This window comes from Taeniopygia guttata, chromosome W, assembly GCF_048771995.1.
Source record: "Taeniopygia guttata chromosome W, bTaeGut7.mat, whole genome shotgun sequence".
In the NCBI taxonomy this organism is placed as follows: Eukaryota; Metazoa; Chordata; class Aves; order Passeriformes; family Estrildidae; genus Taeniopygia; species Taeniopygia guttata.
Window position 1 is genome coordinate 18,545,680 of NC_133064.1, and position 18,829 is coordinate 18,564,508.

The window sequence follows — 18,829 nt, forward strand, 5'->3', positions numbered from 1 at the left end:
GAGACTTGTCTCCCGCGACACTCTCACCAACATAGTTCTTATATTTTCCTGTAGAATATTTTACTTTAATTTATTACTCTCTATACCAATATTGCAAGGTAACTTTCTGGCTCTCTCTATTGTGATTATTCTTGATATAACCTATTTGTAATGGTTTAAAAAGTGGCACAGAAGCAATTGACTCATTCATGTGGAAGTTTCTCTGTCTCTTTATTGTTGCAACTGTGCTGTATTAACCTTATTTTTCCTGCCTCAATGAGTTATTACCTCATGAGAATGGCCTGTGAAAAGCAAAGGGGCCCGAAATCAAAACTGATGTTCTGTCTACAAGCCCTGGAGCTCATGGCAACATAACCTAATGCAAAGAATTCAGACTTAGTTATTTCCTTGCTCAAGGGAAAATGGGCCACCTACTGACATACCTTTTGACATTGCAGATATATTAGTTGAGGAAATCCAGGTTCAAGATGCCAGTCCCAATTAACATGCCACATGGAGTTCTGGAGGGAGGCTGGTTGGTACCTTTTAAACTATGGAACAGCTAATCCCTGTAGGTATAAGGTCAGGCAATGTTCACATTATAAGAAACACTATGCAGCTATGACTCTGTATTTACTAAGATTTTGGCAATAGTTTCAGTTGACCTTCACTAGAGAGGAAGGACAGGAATATCTTTGTTTCCTTTCGTGGCATCTGTTGAGGTTCTCCCATCATTCCAATACCTCCCTCTGCCCCGCCAGTGTAAGATTTTTCTTGTTAATAGACTCAGTCATCTTGTTCATGTTGAGTAGTTGCATTTCATTCCCAAACAGTGCATGGATCTCGTGAGAAAAATCACACTCAATCTGTTAAGGTCTGTTTTTTATCAGACAGCTTCATTGCACCATCAGCTCCCCTTCAACCACTGATAGCTTGTCAACCCACTATGTAAAGAAATTATCACTGTCTATGTAAAACACTCTGTGATGTGTATATTCACAAAGCCTTATGCCAGACTTTACTTCTTGGGCCTTGAAGTATAGTACATTCCTCCAGGAGACAGTTTATTAAATTCCTCCAGTCATTGCTGTTGCTGTGTGCTTGCTTGGAGGACACAGGAAAGGGAGGAGCTTGACTTTTCTCAGAGGAGCCAAGAAGTAGATGGAGAACTAAAACTCATATTGGAACATGAAGAATTCTGATTAGATATGAGGGAAAATATAATTACATCAAGAGTGGTCATGCCCAGGAGTAGATTAACCAAGGACTTTGTGGGATTTCTGTTTTGGGAAGGGTTCAAGATTCACCTGGACATTGCACTGAGCAACTGAGCTGTTTAGGTCCGAGCAGGGGTTGAACTAGTTAATTTCTGTAGGTGCCTTCCAAATTAAAATTATTCTGCTGTTCAATGGCCTCTTTGTCACTAAGAGGGAATGTCTAATAAATGGACATAGGGTGCTCTCTACCAACTTCTCAGAGTGTTACGCTCACTACTGCTTTGTTTGAAACCCCCAGGGATATTTCCTCTAGATAAATGACAAGTGGACAACTTGACAGGCAGGGGAACTTCTACAGAATATACTTAACCATGTCGCAGTTTTCTTGGTCTCTCTTTATACACCTCGTGGTTCAAGGTTGCCTGAGAAGTCAATTTGAATACATCACATCCAAACACTTTCCTATGATGTCTAATGATGCATCTTTGGGAATCTGGGGGTTTCCCTCTTTGGTGTCTTGGTTCTTACTACCTTTTGTAGCCTTTGGTAGGAGAGTGGTGGAACTATTTTACTGTGAGAAAGTTTGCCAAATGATTTGAGCAGTATGACTGCTTGGTGATATCCAGTGTTACAATGTATGTGCGGAACTTCTGTCCCAGAAAGAGGAGAGATTATTTATTTGAAATCAGAGTTCCTCAAGATTTTTATGCACATTTCTATCATTCTTCCTATTCTACCATCTTTTATATGGTTGTGGTCTTAGAATGAATTTCTTTCCTTCCTTTTCCAGCAAGGAAAAGGAGCATGGTATTTAAAATTTCTGCAAAGTCTGGCTCTCTGTTGTCTGCTATGTCCATTAAAAGAATCTTTGTCACATATATCTCACAGAATTAATTGTTTACTGATAGGAACACTAGTACTGATTTCTTCTTTTCCACCAGAATGTAAGCCAATTGCAAGATACAAGTGAAGCATAAGGATAAGCATACAGCTGGTAGATCTGTATAAATTTGATTCTCCTTTATTTCCTGGAGTAATAGGATTTGAAGATTTGATATATGTCTGAAGGTATTATAGCTTATGATATTAAAATGATATCATTATTTTGATATATTGGCTGTTATGTAATTTGACAAAAAGCTTGTTTTTTAGTGTCATAGGTAAGTCAGATTAGTAGTGGAGTTATAATATGCAATAACTTTATGGTTTTTTGAATTTTCACACTCATATATCAAGATTTTTGCTGCAAAAAGCCTTGAGTTTTGTAAGGAACAGTTGATGCAAATTCTTTTACTTGTGAATTATTTTGTGAGAGGATGATATAAGCTATGTAGCAGCTCTCATATTTTATGAATATTAACAATAATTAGCATTCTTTGGTACAGTTGGCAAAATGTCGTCTGCTTGTGAAATGAACTCCATAAAACAGGATCTGAAATAGTCTCTTTGGTGCAAGTTCCTTGAATTTATGTACATGATAACTTGGTTTATTTTTTCTGCATTCTTGGTGTTATGACTGGAAATTTTTGAAGCTATGAAGAAAGCTTTCAACTATTTACACTTTTTCATCTGCAAAAAGCATTTTAAGAGCTTAATAGATGACCTTAAGAGCTTTTTAGTAAGGTTTTGATCTAGGGTTACTTCACTTTAGCTTGGTGAACTGTCTCCACCTTGTTTCCCAGGCTCTTGTGAGGAGAATTTCTTTCTGTTTTTATGAAGCATTGAATTCTAAAGTATGTTTAAATTTTTGAAGTGAATCAGCAAAACATGAAGTTTAATTTGGCGCAGTATGTTAATTATTATATTTAATTGGATGATAACTGCCTTTTAATGCAATTTAGAAGTTCTCACTTCATCAAACTTGCATGAAAAGAATGTTTCATGAAACTGTTACCTGCTTTTCTGCAGTTCCATGAAGCAGCAGTTGATTGAAATGCAGATAACTGTAGTTTTCTTGTCTATTTTCATCATTTTTTTGTCAGATCTTTTGAATAAGTAAGCACATCCTCTAAGTTATGTTGCATTTGCATTATTCTAAAATGATTGTCCCACTAAATATTTTCTACCTGGTGATGATTATGATGTTGCAATATGCCAAGAAAAAAACTCTAAATCTGATAATAAAAGATAATTTTTCTGAATTTCCTTTTTAAGGTAAAGGAGCATTCTTTAAAATAAATGAATGTTTATATTAGGAATGTAGGAGGAGAATGTAGGTTAAGAAGACCAAAAGTTTAGAATGTGGAAAAAGAATTAAAAAAAAAAGAATTTCAAAAGTTGTAATAGTTTTTCAAAGCTGCATGAAGAAAGACTACTCAAATGGGGGAGTAAAACCTCTCCTTAAGCCTTGCTAAGGGCTCAGGTCCATAATGTCTCTAGTGCTATATGAGAGGTTATGTGTTTCTTAGTGCTGTCCTTATTCCTTTGGAATATTAGCAGCCGGTAAACAACATGGAAATGGACTTGGAAATGATGGAGTGAACACGGAACTTCCAAGTTCAGAGAGACAGTGTTAAAATTATTCACCAGACCTTTGTAAATTTGGTGAAGTATTTATCTAGACAGCAAATATTTTTACCAACTGGCTCACTTACTGTTCATTCATAAGGTTCATATTAACCTTCTCCTATGAAAAACTCTTAACCCGTCCTCTCTCTTTTCTTTCTTTTTACTTCACTGTACTGAAACATTTAGTTATATTTCAGTAGAGGATTTTTATCTCTGATGGACTAATTTATATGAAGTTTTTAAAGGTTAATTTTAAGAATGAACGGAACAGATTGTTATAGCTGAAAAATATTTTTCTAGGGATTTCACATAGCTGTTTTTTAATGTAAAACTCTTGGTTAACAGTTATTCATCTTCTATATTTGGGCACTGGAAAAGAATCTAGGTACATAAACCACCCAGATTGTATTACTAAATGTATAAAATAAATAATTCTAGTGATGTAACTCAAGTTCTACATATTTATTGATTAATGAAGCATTTTAGTGAGAGACTGAAACTATCCCTGTCTGATGGAGGAGTATTGGCACTTCTTGAAATATATGATGCTTGATTTGATGACTAAGCATGGCCATTGAGTCTAAGTTTTCCATATGGCAATTGTAAAGCAAGGCATAAATGAGGATAAGATTACATGTAGGGGAATAAAATCCTATGTCTGGAATGGTGTTTGCATTTGTCTTTTCTGAAACAGAAAGAGAAGACAAACCATTGTGAACTTGTTATTCTTTTATGGCATGATACAAGCATCTTCCATAATATTTTTAGAAATTATTTGTTAATGCCTACTTATGTAGCAGGTTCAGATCCTGGCAATAGATATTATGTCAGAAATACCACTGGAATTATTTCCCCAAAATAATTCAGCTAGTTTTGACCTATGCTGTTTTAGCAGGATCAGTATTTTTTAAGCTAAATATTTGGGTTTTTTCTTTTCTTTTTGATTGCTCGTCTGTTTCCCAAATATTACCATGTAATCCAATAGGAATTAGAGAAAGAAAGAACTGATCTTATTGAAGATGTGACTATGAACAAAAGGAGAATTAAAAACCTAGAAGATAACCTTTTATTTCAACTTACAAGCGTTAAGAGTTCTCTGGCAGATGATGAGACTCTGCTAATTGTATTGAATAACACTAAGAAGACTGCTGAAGAAATAACACAGAAACTGCAAGCTTCTGCTGAAACTTAAGTACAGATCAATTCAGCCCACAAAGAGTACAGACCTGGTGAGTGAAGGTAGTCATAGAAGACAAATAGCTAGACCATATATTTAAAACACCAATACTTAGAGTAGGAGAAATGGTAGGATGAGATCAGGAAGACCAAAAACTGGTGGGAGAGATCTGTGTTTTCCTGTAAGTAAAATGTATCCAGGAGATGTCATATTGAGCTGTAACAGAGAAAATAGTCAATGTTATGCCTCATGTGGAATTTATAAAATTGAATGAATTGTTCTCTTTGTAGACTTCCCATTACTCTATAAACAAGCACATCATTAGGGTGTTTAGGTAAGTATATGTTTGAGTTCAACATGTTGACATTCTTTTACAGAGCTTGTATAACATTAAGTACTCTCTATATCTGTTCTGATGAATGCTTCACCATTTATCCTTTGGTTGTTATAGTCAACAAATTTCATGAGTCTTTTGACTTTTAACCGACAGGTGAAAAAATGTGAAAAAAAACAGGGAAAACAGGGGAAAATAGCTCTCTGTAATTGTCTGTATTCTATGAAATGTGTAAGATGATACAGTTAGTGTACCAGAAACATTGCAGCTATTGTAAAACCTTTGTGTTTAAAACTGAATGACTCCTGAAAAGAAGTTAAATCAGTGCTGGGTAAGTTCAATCAATATAGCTATTTCTTCTATATGAATCTTGTAAAAGTTTATAAAAAGAAATTTGTTTGGATACTTAAACAGTATTTTAAACAGCCATAATTTTTATGTGTTCTGCTGCTGATCTGAATATTGCAGATCTCCAGATATGCTCGTATTTGAAAACTGGACTTTACATAGTTTGCATTAATTACAGAAAAGAATTTTTTCCCCTGATGTATACATGAGGATTAAATGAATGATTTTATTATTTTTCTGGCAGTAAAGAATAGAAAAACTCAAGGATCTTCAGTTATCATTAGTGTGAAGATCATTGTATGTGTTTTGGAGAGTTAAAGTTTTCTGCTCTACATTTCTACTTTTAACAAATTTTTCTTTCCTGCTCTTCAGTTGCAACACGAGGTAGCATCTTGTACTTCCTTATCACTGAGATGAGCATGGTCAATGTCATGTATCAGACATCACTTCGACAGTTTTTGGGGCTTTTTGACCGCTCCTTAGCCAGGTAATTTAGCTAACAATAAGTATAATTTGTATTTACCCATTCCTGGAGGTGCCTGTAGTACAGTAAAGATTTATTGTAAACTAATATCAGAAAGAAGACTCTTGCTTCTTACAATCTTGATCAAGAATTGTCAGCTTAAATACCCATAAAAATTTGTAAGTTAACAAGGCAAAGACCCTTCTAATGTACTTACAGTCCCTCAAAATTTGTCATTAGATAATTAAATACCATTATACTGCATTGATTTTCAGCTGGACAAAAAGACTTGATTAGAAAGGATTTTTTGTTGTTGTTCCCTCAGTCTGAAAGTTGTTGCCAGCTTGCTGTCTGATATTCTGTTTGTGATCTATTATTTTTCATGTTTTGAAAATACTGAACTATGGCTTTTTCTTTTTTGCACAGTATTCCCTTTCTATAAAGCCTAAGAAAATCAAATTTCAACTGCAGACCTTTCTTCCAACAGGTCTACCAAGAGCCCTATAACCAGCAAGAGGGTTACCAATATTATTGAATATAGGACATATGAAGTATTCAAACATACTGCCTGAGGGCTCTATGAGGAGCATAAATTTCTTTTCACATTACTTCTTACTTTGAGGATTGATATACAAAGAAACAGAGTGAAACATGAAGAATTTCTGACACTTATTAAAGGTGAAAACTATGAATAAATTATAAGGAGAGCACATTATTATTTTAGAAAATTTATGTATTTGTATCTCCTAGCCAGCATGCTCCTTCCTTTTGCGCATGAGAAATCAGTCAATTGTAAGAATACATGTTTATCATTCTGATCTGGTGACAGACAACCTTGTATGGCAGCTCTAATTTCTAGCAGCACACTGAATATTGATGAATATATCTTTTTAATCATGAGAATTTGAAAGGAATATTGTTGTCTGCTGCTCAAATACCATCAGGTATGTGTTTAGCTTAGAAAAATTGTTATTGTACTAAACATATTATAGTAACTGCAGCAAATAGGGGCAGAAAATGATGCTAACATTTTAAAAGAACATTGGAGTCTCAGCTGCATGAGACAAGGTCATGGCTTTGGCCTCAACTGCATACAAGCACTGAGTTCACTTGAAAGTTTGGATCCATTTTATATTACCTTTTCAAGAGACTTAGTTTTCCAGGCAGTATTTATTAATGGATTATATGTGTAAATTTTTCTATGTTGAATCTTCAGAATAGCTTTTCCCAAAAAGCCTTTATTTCCAGGCACATTGCACAAAAAGCCAGTAAAGCCTCAAAATGTAAATTGGCTAATGCTTCTGACTAAGTTACATAATATTAAAAAACCACTATAAATTAACCAAATTGCAAACTCAGCTTAATCAAATATGGCATGGTTTTGTAAGGTAGAAAACTTCAGAAACATCATGATTTAAAAAATGGATTATTGTATTTGTTTTTTTTCCTTCTTATTTTGTTTATTTTTCTTTGTCTCTCCAACAGTGCTAATAACGAATTTCAATTTCTTGTAGGTGGTGCTTCCCTAGACCTTAAAGCTTGTCCTCCTAAGCCAGCTAAGTGGATTCTGGATATGACTTGGTTGAACTTGGTGGAGCTCAGTAAGCTTGAACAGTTTTCAGATATTCTTGATCAAGTACGTAAGAGCTTTTGAAAGTTGATCTCTTGTCTAACAAGTAATTGTCTGGTAACAATCCAGCCATGTGGTGGAAAATGGCTTATTTAATGGAAGAGAAGCAAAACTGACAGCAGATGGCCACAGCTATGGCCCTGACTGCTTAGCAACATATGTTGATATAAAATCTCAACCACGCCCAAGAAAATAAGAAGAGTGTAGAGTGTTCATACTTTCTAAAATGGTAATATTTTCAGATTGGGATTATCCCAATACAATTATCCAATTAATATATTGCAAATTTATTTTTATTCTGGTTATTACATTATCTTGCATCCCTGTTGTGCTTTCTTACACTATGTTTTATGATGCTTGTTCCAATATTACTCTGGTTACATGGAGTAAAAGTTAGGGAGAAGGTACATTCATGCGGAGAGCAATTATGTACTTGCTGTTCTCAAAGCTGTATCTGTGCCTAGCTATCCATATTCTGACATAGCTATGCTATATTATATCAGAATATAACATGCTGATTAATAGCTCCTGTTTTCAGAATATGAATACTCCAGGGTTGTGTATTCTACAATAGCATACTTATAATCTGAAATTTTACCCTATAATTTTTATTAGCCTTTTTAAATCTGTGGAAGAATGACTCTAAACAAATGCCTGGGTGTGAATTTCACATCTCTGACTCTCATTAAAAGTTTGCAACCTAGTGGCAGTGCAAATATGACTTGTCTGTTTAGTAATATTTGCTTCTTTGGTGGTATAATTGCAGATTTCCAGAGAAGAGAAACAGTGGAAAATCTGGTTTGATAGTAAGAATCCCGAAGAAGAATCGGTTCCTAGTGGCTATGGTCAATCTCTGGACTGCTTCAGACATCTTCTTCTTATCAGATCTTGGTGTCCTGACGGGACCATAGCTCAGGTATATTTTTACAGCCTACATGGTCTATTTAGGTATCACTACAGTAATAGTTTTAAGATTGCAGGTTTGTACTATCTTATATAATGCTAACGGTCCATTTTGTAATGGACCTTTATGTTGTATTTTCTGAAATTCTTTTCAGACTATTTATGTATTTGTTACAAGGGCAGCGATAAAAAATTATTCCAATATATTGAACAAATATTACCCACTGTGGTGATTTCTGCTGGAATCATATGTGTTTATCCAGATCTGCTTTATTAGTTCAGAAGATACTTTTGACTATCCTTGCTTACTCACTAGAACTCTAGAAGTGTCACTGTGTTAAACTGAAGTCAAATATTTTAATGAACTTGACTGGATGAGGTAAAATTGAAAACAATTTAATTGAGAAACTACTTCTTGCATGGAAGAATTAGAATCACTTTGGAAAAATCTTTAATAAAGTCTGCTCAAAGTTCTCAATTTAAACACATCTATTTAAAAATTACAGAACTGAAGTTTATTAAATAGACCTTTTTAAAAGAAAAATAATTTTCTAGGAACTTATTTTTAAACTTTATGTTCTTCTCCAGTAAAAAAGAACAAAAATTTATAACATTACTGACAATTCAAGACAATTAATGATGATTTACTGAAATTAGAATGCATCACTTGAAGTGTGGTGTTAATTTTATTGATGCATATCTTTAGACATTGTGATTGGATTCAGAGAAAATCTCACCAATTACTGGTGTAACTGCAGTCAATAGATTAAGCAGTACTGTACGATGAATATCTCTATGATGTCTGCTATGTGTCTGAAACAGATCACACAAGATTAGTTCCTCCTTACTGTTAATGGGGCAAGGTAAACTTACATCTTTCCATGGTTTTATGAAAACTGATAGTTTATCAAATGTTATATGCTGAATGTCTTTTGTCTCCGAGAGATAACCCAGAGGTGTTAAGGGGAAGATTTATCTAAGACAAGAGCTGTGTGGGGGGAAAGAGTGTAAGAAAGATCATCTCAGACTGTTTGAAAGAGCCTTTTCTATTTCTTTGAGAAAAAGAACAATAATCTAGAATTTTTAAAGATAAATAGAGAGGGGAGAAGAGTTGGTTTTCACCTATTCCTCTGGATTGTCTACTTAGTGATAATTATTGTAATCATTACTACTGTTAATTCTTTGCTTATTTTACTGCAGAGTGAGAAAGGCTTACAAGCTTTGAAGCCCATCTTTAGAATTTTTCTCTTATTTTTCTAGATTCTGAGGCTAAGAGTTACATTATCTAATGGAGATATCCTTAAATCATAAAAATTTTTCCAAAGTTTTAGAGAAGTTGTTATTTTTTATTATACTCTAATTATGGTTACATATAAAAATACATACAGATATATTAATTATTATAATTATTTTTTTAAAATTCACTGGTTGTAAAAAGCTATAAAAAGTAATGCCTTCAAAGACAGTATGATGTGTTGACATGTAAAAATAAACTTGTTGTATATTTATATTTTTGATATAAATTTTTAAATTTCTTTGGTCTTCAGTTGACCTTTTGGTAATATTTACACTGGGAAGAAAACAGTATAAAATGGTTAGGTCACAAGTTAAATTTACCCTTTTTAATATAGGCAAGAAAATATATCATTGACACTATGGGGGAGAAATACGCAGAGGGAGTCATCTTGGACTTGGAGAAAACATGGGAAAGAGTCAGATCCACGTACTCCCCTCATATGCTTTCTTTCCGTGGGCTCTGATCCTACGGACTCAATTATTGCTTTGGGAAAAAGACTGAAGATAGAAACATATTGTGTTTCCATGGGCCAGGGGCAAGGAATCCATGCTCGTAAACTTCTACAGCAGACAGTGGCTCATGTAAGTAACAAAAACCGGAATGTTTTTCTCTCTGTATTAAGCACTTAGAAATAAAAATCCTGCCATGAGATAAAGTTGTTTGGTGGGTAGTTAGTGCTGATGCAAATGCCTACGTTTATTTATATACGTGTCCTAAGCAAGAGAACTGTATTTTTACACTCCTTCAATTTGCCACAGCAAACTTCTTGGTACTGTGCAGATGCTTTTCCTTGAAAATTGAGTGTTTTTCATATAAAATGGGGATTTTATAGTGATTGCAGACTGATGAACAGAGCTGAATTGATTTTTTGTTTTTTTTGATTATATAACCAGCAAATATTCTTCTGTAGGCATTTCAGATTATATTTTCAGTTTTTTATTTTAGTAATATGGATGTACTTTGTTAAATAAAGAAAATGAATTCCAGATATGCTATTGATAGTTACATAAACTTGAGAAAAACAAGATAAGTATAGCAAGTTATTTTGTATTGCTGTAGTCTGAACCTGAATTTGGACTTGGGAGGGACAATCTGGTAACAGGCATTTTACAGGATGAGGAATTAAAGAGAAAAACTATCCGTATGAGAAAGGTGAGATGTTCCAATCTGGCATGCTTTGCGCATCAGGTGGTACTACTGCTATGCTCGCTGATGTGAAAATACTGATCTTACTCTCGTTTGCTATGAGCTTCTTTTTATGACCTGTTTTACTTTTGCTTCAGATTCTTGTTCGATAACTTCTCATAAGGAACTAATTGACAGATCAAATGAGAAGAAACCCATTCAAAAACAGGGGAAAGGAGCATCTTTAGTTTAGTCAAGAGAAACGCAGTTACCTTCCCTCACTGTCTCACAAGGTGTCTTAGGGAAGAGGTATATGAGATGCCTTTAATGAAATATGGTAATTCATATAAAGAAGTTTGACATCTATTGATTGATAGAAATAGGTTAATAATATATGTTTATTTGATTATTTTCCAAGCCTGGAACCCCTGTGAGGAGCAAGGTTTCGCAGGTTGCTCTGTGGAGCTACTCCTGAGATCCCTTATGTAAGTCAAAATATACCAGTTTCTATCAGCGCTGTAGTCATGACAAGGTATGTTTTAAATGTATTGAAATGGAAAAGGTAGAGAATATTTAAATAGACCAGATGAGACAAGTAGGGACCACTTGTTCAGGTGAAAAAAACCAAATAAGCTAACACCCTCTTCAGAAGAAACAGCCCAGATCTTAGCTCCCATCAAGGAGATTTCAGTTTTTGAACAGTGTTGATAACTTTTTAAAATCTATTGTTTTAAACTAGGGAGGTTGGGCACTTCTACAAAACTGCCACCTTGGACTTGACTTTCTGGATGAGTTAATGGATGTCGGAATCTGTGGGTATTGGTGATTCCGAGATTGTAGAAAGTCTCTGTCTTTCTGCCCCGTTGCCAAAGAAGAAGCCATAGTTCGTCTGTGCTGGTTTCAAGGTTGTTTATTTTTGCTTATCTATAACATGTTCTGCTGCCCTGCCGCAGGTCTGTCCTGCAGGGCAGCGTGTGGGGCTCTGCCCCTCAGTGGGATGGTACAAACATTATATACCAGAAATTACGTGTACTATATTTACAATAATGTGCCAATATCTATCATCTACGTTGAACAGTGTGTCCCCAGCCTAAACCAATAGAAAAATGCCAACATCACCAAGAACATGGAGGTAAGGAAGAAGAAGGAGGAAGAACAGGTTCAGGTCCACTTTCCTCCATCTTAGAACTCCTGACCCCCCTGTACAAAGTAAAACCCCCCTGTACAGGTGTTAAAACCCCCCTGTACAGTACTAAAAAATTTTACCCTCTAATTTGTGACTACTTTTACTATACCATCTAACCCTCTGTGACTGCTTGTTCCACCTTCAAAGTTGGTAATTCATTCCATGGTTCAAACTCAAGATCACAGCTGTTTTCTGCTGTTTGCCAGGGTCTAAAATGCTTCTGACCAAGGCCTGGAACCTCTGAAAATGTCTGAGGGACATTTTGAGTTCCGACAAATGGACACAGCAATAGAGACAGAGAATGTTCATGAAAGCTTTAGACTTTGGATTACAACTGACATTCACAAACAATTCCCCATCACCCTTCTTCAAATGTCGATTAAGTTTACCAATGAACCACCACAAGGGCTCAGAGCTGGACTAAAGAGAACATACAGTGGTGAGTGATAGAATGCTAATGATTTTGGACTGTAATGCTACTGTGTGGTCAGGTTAAACTAGTAGTAGGTGTAAGCTCGTATGAGGAACTGCTTGCAATGATGCCAGGGCACATCTTAGTTTTTGTTTTGAAAATTAAAAAGAAGATTTGCTGATGTTCTGTTGCCACAACTAATTGGATATCAAAACAATGAATGCCTTTTCTCACAATTTGGCTTGTAGTATCTCAGTTCAAAGTGTTTGAATTTTTAATATTCTGTCTTTTGGCAGAAAAATGGCATGGTTAGCCATCAAATGCTCTTTACACTACATAAAATAAAGGACCAAGTCTGTGCAGAAAGCCACTTTATGTGAATTCAGCTGTTAGTAAATTGTGGGGTTTTTCCCCCTGAAGTTTACTCTTTTAATTTGAGCAATTTAATAACATGCTACAAACTGTCTCCAGCACAGAACATTTTGTGGAACAATAATTTACCCTTGGGAGAAGCAGAGAGCCAAGTGAATATCTCTAGAGTGATATTTTAGCACTGATTTGAAGTAGTTTCGAAAAAGACAATTACAGTGATTCTCATAAAGCCCATTTGCAATCAATAGGTGTCAACCAGGATTTATTAGATGCCAGTAAAATGGTGCAATGGAAACCACTGTTGTATGCTGTAGCCTTTCTGCACTCCACCATTCAAGAAAGATGCAAATTTGGGTCTCTGGGTTGGAATATTCCCTATGAGTTTAATCAAGCTGATTTCAATGCTGCCGTGCAGTTCGTTCAAAACCACTTGAATCGCATGGATACCAAGAAGGTAATTCATGATTCTGTGGGAAAGGTGGATTAAGATGATGGATCTTTCTAGTAGTAGAATGTATGCAAATGCTTCCTAGTAACTTAACTACAAAAGTTATTTTAACTTATTGTTTTTTTCCACACATATTTAATATTTCAAGTATATATGTCTCTACAGCAGCAGACTTAGACTTCTAATCCAGTGCATATTTAATTTCTCTAGTAACCTCTACATTAAAAAAAAAAAAGCCTTTCCAGCCATCTCAGAAATATAAACCTTAGAAGTATAGACCTTATTTTCAATTCTAATTAAGTCAATTAGTTTAAAAGAGATATTTCAAATACTCTTGTGTTTAAATCCATTTCGAGTAAAAGCAAGATTTCCCCCCTCTGCCACCTATCTTTGCAGCATGAAGAAGTCAAAAGTGGTTTTAAATGACTATACAAGAATGTCTCCTATGTTTCTCACTTTCATATGGTCAGTTGTCATACAGAGAGGTCTGTGTCAGAGCAGTTTGCAGTTGGCATTTTAAGTGAAAGGAGAATTCAAATATATCTGTAACCTTCTTGCTATCTTCAAGATGCTCTTTAATTCCAGCAAATTCTATTTTGATAAATCCGTGCAGGTGTTCAGGGAATGCAAAACTATAATGAAAAAAAGAGTAATAGGAAAGTAACTTTCTTTCGAATGGGACAGACATGGTACATCAGCTGTTTTTTCTAAGGGAGGTCTAAGTAAATAAGAGGGGATTAGCTGAAGTCAGTAGTTTCAGCTTGGTTTTAGGGGATCTGCTGGAGTACTGTTTGTTACATGATAGGTGAGATCCAGTATGGTGGTCATGTGACAGATGACTTCGACAAAAGACTCATGAACACCTTTGTAAAGATTTGGTTCAGTGAAAACACATTCAGTCAGGAATTCAGTTTCTACAAAGGATACAGCATACCCAAATATACTATGGTGGATCAATACCTTCAGTACATACAGGTTGGTAAATGAAAACTGTTTCTCATAGGTTGTTTCTCATAAAATGATTCTCATAAGATGTTTCTCATAAGTTCCTGATTCCCTATAATGTTTGTCTTTTTTCTGAGTACCTGTATTTTGCCTTTCATTCATAGATTTTTAAACTGATTTCTAGCACTTCGCATATATATTAGTGATAACTAATTTTGGTTATCAATGTTATAATTTTCATGACAGTAATATATATTTTCTTTTTCATGCGTTTTGCTTGTGGGACATACCTAAAGGCAAAAAGTTATTAAAGGAGGCAAAGAATGGAGTCCAGACATTGGGTACAACCTCTTTGAAATAAAAGGTCTAGGTATATGAGAGTAAAAGTTTATTATTAAAATAGTGTATAGTTGTTAAAACACAATTTGTTTGGTGTGGTTTGGGCTGTGACATGACAAATAGACCATAGCAAGTTATTTGGCTTAAGATTATTTGAGGAAATCTAGCTTGTTACTTAACAGTAATCTATGGGGGGTTTTTTTCTTTTTTATTTGGTTTTGTTGTGTGTTGAGTTTTATGTTTTTTGTTTTTTTTTTTTTTTTTAATAATTTGCTTCTAAATCTCCAGTTGTACTCTTCTTATATTTTACTATGTAGAGCCTTCCTGCTTATGACGGGAGGTGTTTGGTTTGCACCCCAATGCGGATATCACCTACCAAAGCAGTTTCCAGAGGTGTATTGGACACCATCCTCAGTATTCAGCCTCAAGATAGCTCTGGTGGAGGAGGTGAAACTCGAGAGGCAGTTGTAGCCACAATGGCTGATGATATGTAGGAAAAACTTCCTGCTGATTATGTACCATTTGAAGTGAGTTAATGAAATTCTGGCAAAAACATTTGGTCCATCTTGTCTTTTATGGACTGAAAATAAAAAACGCCAACAAATTCCCAAAAACTTTGCTAAAAGCATGTTTGAATTAATTCATACAGGCAATAGTTTGTATTTTAAAGAAGTGTGGCCAAACTATTGATGTTTACAATGAAGTCATTAAATGTGTGCTGAAGTGCTTTTGTAAGGACTTTTTCAGAAATATTAAACCCGTTAACGTTTAAGTTGTCATTTGCACTATGAGGGAGGTTGGATCATCAGCTTTTATCTGAGGTTGTTGACACTATAAAATTTCTCGTTATGTTAATTCAGCTGTTTATTTGTTTATTTTACACTTTTGATTAAAAATGTATCAGTGAGTTTGATTAGAATACAGGATTGCCTGGTATTGTGATAGTTCCCAGGCATTGCTGCTATGCTGAAGTAAAGTGGCTGGGGCAATTACTCTTTATTAGTTTGTTCAAAAAGGACCTTGGAATTGCTTGTTGGAACTAAAGCTGAATTCTCTGAACTAACGTAAACAGCCTACAAGCTCTTTAAATGGCATTAGCTCAAAGACTAAATCATGACTTGGACTAAAAACATAGTCAGTCTCAGCATCACAGATTTCTCTTGGAAAAAATCCTGTGTTTCTCTCTTGCAGATAATTCAAGGGAGGTGCCAAACTGACCATTTAAGCTCGTAAATAAATTATGTTATTTCTCAAAGATCTGGGGCCTAACATTGACATAAAGCCAATTTTGTTTTTCTCACTTCTATTGAAAGATCTTTGGTTTTTTATGAACAGGTAAAAGAAAAACTAAAGAATATGGGACCTTTTCAACCTATGCACATATTTTTGCAACAGGAGATTGAACAAATGGAGAGAGTTATTTCTTTAGTGAGAAGCATGCTGACTGATCTAAAACTTGCCATTGATGGGACAATAGTTATGAGATAAAATCTGAGGGATGCTTTAGACTGCATGTATGATGGAAGGATTCCTGCTAGCTGGAAAAAGGTAGGTGTACATCACTTGTTCTGGAAAGAAATAAAAAAATCTATTTCTGAAGACTACATTAAACTGCTAGACTTAGAGTAAACATTTTTTTCAAACTATGTTTCAGAAGTGTTAACTGTGCAACTGCTGGAATAGATTTTGTGCTAAAATAAACATACTCAAAACAAGCCTTTTTTCATTTATGAAAATTGAAATGAATGTGAAGGATGCAGCTTTGTTCCATTTTAACAGTCTGTTACATATTGGCAGTATAAAATCCCAGAGAGAGGAGAGAAATTTAAAATATGATGACGGATTTTGAAAATTAGCACCCACATTAGTGGACTAAGATGGTGTTATTTATTGGACATATATAATTATTGGACATCCTTTTCTGGGTTAAGTAGAAGTGGCCTGTCCATTTTGGTCAAAATCAGTGTGCTTTGAGTTTGAGAAATAGCCACGAAATTGCAGAATAGTAGACGCTGGAAAGGACCTATGGAGACAGTGTAGTTTAATCACACTTCCTAAAGCAGGGTCAGTTAATTTAGGTTTCCCAGGAGTCTCCAGAATCAGAGAGGTGCAACCCATTCCGCTCTTTGATCATCTTCACAGTAAAAACCAACCAATCAACCAACCACCAGCCAAACAAACAAAAAACTCCTTTAAGTTGAAACAGAATTTCTGACATTTTGTCTTGTTCCCATTGTCTTCTGTCCAATTGCTGAAAAGGATCAGGCTCCATCTTCTTCAGTCCCCCACATGAGATATAAACCTATTTAAGCCTCCTTTAAGCCTTCTCTTCTCCAAGCGAAACAATCCCAGATCTCAGCCTCTCCCCATATAAATTGTTTTCAGGGATAATTAGATCTCTTAATGGCAACTGATGGAAAGATTTTTTTTTTTTTAAATAAAAAAGGGGGTTTTTTGGTTATTTGCTTGTTTTGTTTCTACTGGAAAAGTGTTTTCATGGTAGAAAACCTAGATGTGAACAGATGCTTCACAACACGGCTATATCTCCACATAGTCCAAGTTCAGTTTTCCTTAGGTTTTATTCAGAAGAATAAAAATGCAGAACAGTCCTACAGAAATCACATTGTCTTGCTATATTGACCTTGGAATTATAAAGACATGTATACAACTTTTCTTTTTCTCTTATACAGCTGTCTAACCTTGCAAAAATGTCATAAAATAGACAATTCCACAGAGAGCATTAAATATGTAAAAGGAATAGTAGACATGATTTTAAACAGAAAAATAACTTCCTTCAGGTTTCAGTGGGATGCAAAGTTTAAGATCAGATTAAAGTTAAGATATGATAGATGATCTTCAAATATGCTTTGCTAATATTATATTGTTTATTACCATGGGAAGATGTAGCTTTGCTTGACAGCAATGTGCTATTTTAAAATATGTTTACGGATTTTAGGCATCTTGGCCTTCCTGTACACATGGTTTCTGGTTTACTGAGCTTCTAGAAAGAAACCACCAGTTTTACAAGTGGATTTTTGAAAGTCGACCAAACTGTTTCTGGATGACAGGGTTTTTTAATCCCCAAGTGTCAGAATCTGTGGGTATTGGTGATTCCGAGATTGTAGAAAGTCTCTGTCTTTCTGCCCCGTTGCCAAAGAAGAAGCCATAATTCATCTGTGCTGTTTTCAAGGTTGTTTATTCTTGCTTATCTATAACATGTTCTGCTGCCCTGCCGCAGGTCTGTCCTGCAGGGCAGTGTGCGGGGCTCTGCCCCCAGTGGGATGTTACAAACATTATATACCAGAAACTACATGTACTATATTTACAATAATGTGCCAATATCTATCATCTACGTTGAACAGTGTGTCCCCAGCCTAAACCAATAGAAAAATTCCAACACTACAGTGAAACATGGAGGGCATGAAGAAGGAGGAAAAGGACAAGACACACCCAATTCCTCCATCTTTTCCCCTCTGAACCCCTAATCTAGAGACCTAAAATTTTACTCTTGCACCCGTGTCACACTTAATTATTACTCTTATCAAACACTCAAAGCTTGCAATTCATCCTGTAAGATTGAAAACTCCTCTCCATGGACAGAGATCACAGACAGTGTCTCTCAGGGCTCTGTACAGGGGGGTTTCTGACCCCTGCCAGGGTCCCAGACCTGCCAGGGCAGCCAGAGGGAAGCCCTGGATTCCCACATCTCCCTTTCCTTTTTGAACCAAGAACACTTCTTCGACAACTTTGTCCATGGTCTGTCTCATGCACTGAGGCAAGGACAGCACAAGCATCAGAAGAATTACAATACCTTATAATTGAAAAGTAAAACAAATTGAACACACTATCTACCTATGATTTCTCCAGGTGTGTTTGGTCCTCTGATACCTCTTCAAATTTATCACTCTTGTGTCCATGTGTTTACAATAGATGTTCAATTGCTGTGTTCACAATAGATGTTCAGTTGCTGCTTTGTTATCATTTCTCTCTGCTAGCTAACAAATCATTCGATGCAAAAGAAATGACATGGGCATCTTTACTCTGCCCACAACCTCTTTTGATCCAACTGCACCAAGGCTCTTTTTGATGCCACCTGCTGTGAAAGCAGAACCACTCAGTTTTTCCGAGCCTTTTTCTTGGTATTAA

The 18,829-nt window shown here is 35.4% G+C and overlaps 1 pseudogene; it reads left to right on the top strand.

Moving 5' to 3' along the window:
• The window catches only part of LOC115494581 (dynein axonemal heavy chain 5-like), a 91,292-nt pseudogene that overhangs the window by 59,561 nt on the left and 12,902 nt on the right, over window positions 1–18,829 (top strand).